A 4550-nucleotide genomic window follows, 5' to 3' on the forward strand; every position below is an offset into this window, starting at 1 on the left:
CGGCGCACGTCGCGCGGGGCGGAGCCCCGGCCGCGGGGGCCCCAGAGGGGCCCGGCTGAATGGCCCGTGTCGCGCGGGGCCTCACTTCCTTTTTTATCTCTCGTTCTATATATACCTATCATCTGTCTATCTGTATATATTTACAGGCACTATGTGGTTGTCAGTCTTCTTTGGTATCACACCTTTTGTCCATCTTCCTCAAGATATTTGGGCAACTTATTTGGGCAAGGTATTTTCTTGGGTCAACTTAATCTAACCACAGATTTTAACAAAAGACTAATCATTTTACCAGGAATAACCAACTCACATTGACATTTTCTTTTGAGACCTTATTTTCCACATCCTGTTCGTTATACATTCAACAGTATATTATACATGAAGAGGTTACAAATTTTCCAACAGTTTTCCCAGGGTATAAGGGTTCCCTTTTTCCAGCCTCTAATAATACTGATCTTTTATTGTCTCCTAATGCCAAAGCTAATGCTACATATTTTACTATAGTGTAATAATACCCAATTTCTAAGTAACAAGTTTTTTGTTAGTCAGCTTTAATTAAAGTAACAACCCCTAAGTCATAGTATGTAGCGGAAGTCACTCATATTGTATGACAGCTGGGGCAGTTAGTTGTAGTGCTACTTCAGGTAGTAGACTGACTATGAGTCTATTCCGTGTGTCAGAAACAACCCCTGTCTGACAGTATGTGCTGTTCTCAGTGTGGAAGGTAGTTGTAACAGAGGTGTCAAGCCAAACTAGGGATTGCATTTCATGCTTTTGTCAGAACTTGGCATATCGTGTCTGCACACATGTCACTGACCAAGCAAGTAACATGACCGTGCTCAAAATTAACTTAATGGGAAGAACTCTTCTAAAACACATGAAAGGGAGAGTAGAGTGGCATAGGAATATTTGCGATTCACAATTGTAAATGCTGTAGGAAAAAAGAAAACATGATCCTTTATGTTTGTAAGCAAGGGTTAAAAAGGACTTCAAACAATGAATAAAATAATCAGAATATAAATAACTTCTTCGCTTTTTCATAAAATTCTATGTTGTTTATGCTACCTTTGATAGTTTTATAAGAAAAAGAGTTGTGTTTCTATCTTGGATCTAGTATATTGATTATGAAACACTGGTAATGACTAAATTATTGGGAATATGAAAAAAAATCATTAGTAAAATTTGTTCAGCTTCTGATTCAAACACACTCTAATTTCATTTATTAGTTTGTTTGAGATACACTAAGACTATGGCTCACTGAACATTTTAGAACACACAAAACAAACTTATACAAGTGTAAAAGTACATATCTACCATCTTTTCTGACCACAATGATATTAAACTTCATATAGAAAACCAAAAATGCTTTCAAAAATACACAGATACCTGGAAAGTAAACATTTACTCCTGGGTGACTGTAACTACTGAAGAAATGATGAATTAAATTTAAAATTTTCTTGAAATAAATGATAACAAAAATGCCAACTCCCCAAATCTCTGGAGTACAGCGAACAAAATCCTGAGAGAAGTTTATAACAATTAGTGCTCACAAGAAAAAATAGAAAGATGGCACCACTCAGTCTTGACAGTGCAAGGTTGATGAAGGTTCAAGTCCCAGACCTGGAGGCTTGAAAATCACACTAGATGTGTTTGCCTCCTTGCCCAGATTCCTGAGAGGAGAGTTCTGGTATGTCCATCCTCCCTTGGGGGGGGGGGTGATTTCTCACTTTCTCTCTCACTGTCTCTGTCTCTCTCTGGTAAGTACATGTACTCTTTTGCAAAACCTAAAAAAAAAATCAAGAAAACCCAAAAGTAATAGAAGAAAATAAATAATAAATATTAGAGCAGAAATAAGTAATGCAGAATTTTTTGTTATTCAATATATATGATACATACAGACTATGTTGTTTATTGACAATACAAAGAGCTGATATTTTGAGAGGATAAACAAAATCAACACACCAGGGCCAGCAGGTGGCGTGGTGGTTAAGACCTTAGCTCCTACATGGCCAACTGTGTGGTTCAAGTTCTAGACCCATCAGCTGAAAAAACTCATACCAGGCTTGTGTACATGCATGCCCAAAATCCCAAGAGGAGAATTGAAGAGAAGGGACTGTGGCATGGTTATCCCCCCAGATTTCTCACTTTCCCTATGACAAAACAAACAAAAAATCTAAAAATAAAATATTTATTAAAAAAAAAAAACAATAAACCACTAGCTAGACTAATTAAGAAAAATGGGTTTTGCAGACACCACTTGGGTCTCTCATCCTCAGCCATGGTCAACCCCACAGTGTTCTTCAACATTGCTGCTTATAGCAAGCCCTTGGGCTGCTGCTTCTTCAAGCTGTTTGCAGAGAAAGTTTCAAAAACAGCAGAAAACTTTTGTGCTTTTAGCACTGGAGAGAATTTGGTTATAAGGATTCCTGCTTTAACAGAATTATTTCAGGGTTTATGTGTAAGGGTGGTGACTTCACATGCTATAAAAGTACCAGCAGCAAGTCTATCTATGGAGAGAAATTCAATGATGAGAACTTCATCTTGAAGCATACAGGTCTTGGCATCTTGTCCATGGCAAATATTGGACCTAATACTAATGGTTCTCAGTTTTTCATCTGTACTGCCAAGACCGAGTGGTAGGATGCCAAACATGTGGTCTTTGGCAAGGTGAAAGAGGGCATGAATATCATGGAGACCATGAAGCGCTTTGGGTCCAAGAAGGGCAAGACCAGCAAGAAGTTCACCACTGCTGACTGTGGAAAGCTCTGATGAACTTGTTTTCTCTAACCACCAGACTTTCTGTAGCTCACGAGAACACTTCTCCACCCATCTACTTGCTGTGTTCTGTAACCTGTGCTCTTGCTGCAGTTCTTTGGGTTCCATATTTTCTTTATTCCCCTCCAATCTAGCTAAATTGCAAAATTAAGTTTATGACTGTGAAATAAAAACTAAGTAACAATTAAAAAGAAATAAGAAAAATGAAGAAAGGATCCAAATAAATAAGAAATAAAAATGGTGATATTACAACAGATATCACAGAATGCAAAAGATTTTTAGGTACTTCTTTATAATAACTCTGAGATAGTTGAGTGTTTTTGTTTTTTTAAAAAAATTTGCTTATACTTTGTGTCATATGTAGTTTTACAATGTAAGTTTGATTATCTTAATTTCCAGAGAGTATATGATTATTTTTTTTAGAAAACACACAAGCACACATTTTATTATTTAATCTATTTAACTGAATAGAGTTCAGTAGCGATGAGCATTTATACCTTGCTAAGAAATAAACTCTAAAACATTTGGTAAGTAAGATTTTAGATATCTTTTTTTTTTTTAGCCTGTTTATATAATCTGTGACATCAATCAGGTTTACTTTTATTCAGAAGTAATAAAACTACTCTTTCTATGTCTTTGGGTAATGTATAATTAGTAATTTGTAGCTAAATTTTCCTAATTTTATGATCTTTTTACATCTTGAAAAATGTCACCTTTGCTTTAATAAAATTCTCAAGGACTCTTCAAAATTTGAGTTAGATGAGTATTAGGTAGTACGAATGCGATAAGGTCTTAATTTGCATGACCTCCTGAGTAACTCTGGGATAAGAAAGCAATTTTCTAGTGATCCTGTTTCCATGTAATCCTTTAGGTCCCCAAAGAGATCACCAGGTAGGTTTTGGCTCCAGATCAAAACACAACTTCTACAGGTACATGTTATTCTTGAGCCATCTTTCCTTTTCAAGTCTTTAGTCATGTACTTTTGACAATTTTTTCTTTAATTTAAAAAGTGTCTTTTTCCATTAGTTCTTTCTCAAACTTTATTTATTTATTCATTCATTTATTTAAGGATTTTTTGTTTTAGAGCACATGTGCTCTCCAGAGAGAGAGAGAGAGAGAGAGAGAGAGAGAGAGAGAGAGACAGAGAAGAAGGAGAGGGAAAGTGAGAAATCCTGCCCTCCGGGTAGTGACCACACCATAATTCCTTTTCCCCCATTCTTCTCCCCACATCTTGGGCATGCATCCACATGCACCTGGTGTGATTTTCAAGCCATGAGGTTCAAGGACTCAGACTGTTGCCAGCCACGTGGGAGTCCAGTGACGTAGCTGCTACGCCATCTGTGGCCCCATTTAAACTGTATTTATTTATTTATTTATTTATTTGTTAGATATTTGATATAGGATATGTGCGCTCACCAGAGAGACAGAAAGCAAGAAATCATCCCCTGCCAGAGGGGACTGCCACACTGCTATCCCTTCTCCTCTATTCTCCTCTTGGGATTTTGGGCATGTATGCACTTGCTCTTGGCATGAATTTTAAGCGGCTGGGGTCATGGACTTGAACCATGGTCGACTATGTGGTAGTTCAGCAACGTAACAATTTAGATTGGGGCCAATTATGCCGTCTGCTGGTCTCTTAAATTTTATTTTGAATTTTTAGTTTAATTTCACATTTTGCATGAAGTCCCCATCACGAGGCATACAATATATATACATATTTTTTTTTTTTGTCAACAGAAAACTTTACTTTTTTTTTGGTCTGCTAAATGTTTCTAGCT

The 4550-nt window shown here is 36.7% G+C and overlaps 1 protein-coding gene and 1 pseudogene across 1 annotated transcript in view; both read left to right on the forward strand.

Moving 5' to 3' along the window:
- The window catches only part of LOC102488238 (attractin-like protein 1), a gene marked incomplete at its 5' end in the record, with an annotated part of 503763 nt that overhangs the window by 370534 nt on the left and 128679 nt on the right, over positions 1-4550 (forward strand).
- Positions 3038-4550, forward strand: part of LOC102487404 (NADH dehydrogenase [ubiquinone] 1 alpha subcomplex subunit 5 pseudogene) — a 2277-nt pseudogene continuing 764 nt past the window's right edge.

The sequence above is a fragment of the Tupaia chinensis genome, unplaced genomic scaffold, assembly GCF_000334495.1.
Source record: "Tupaia chinensis unplaced genomic scaffold, TupChi_1.0 Scaffold143963_1, whole genome shotgun sequence".
Taxonomy (NCBI): domain Eukaryota; kingdom Metazoa; phylum Chordata; class Mammalia; order Scandentia; family Tupaiidae; genus Tupaia; species Tupaia belangeri.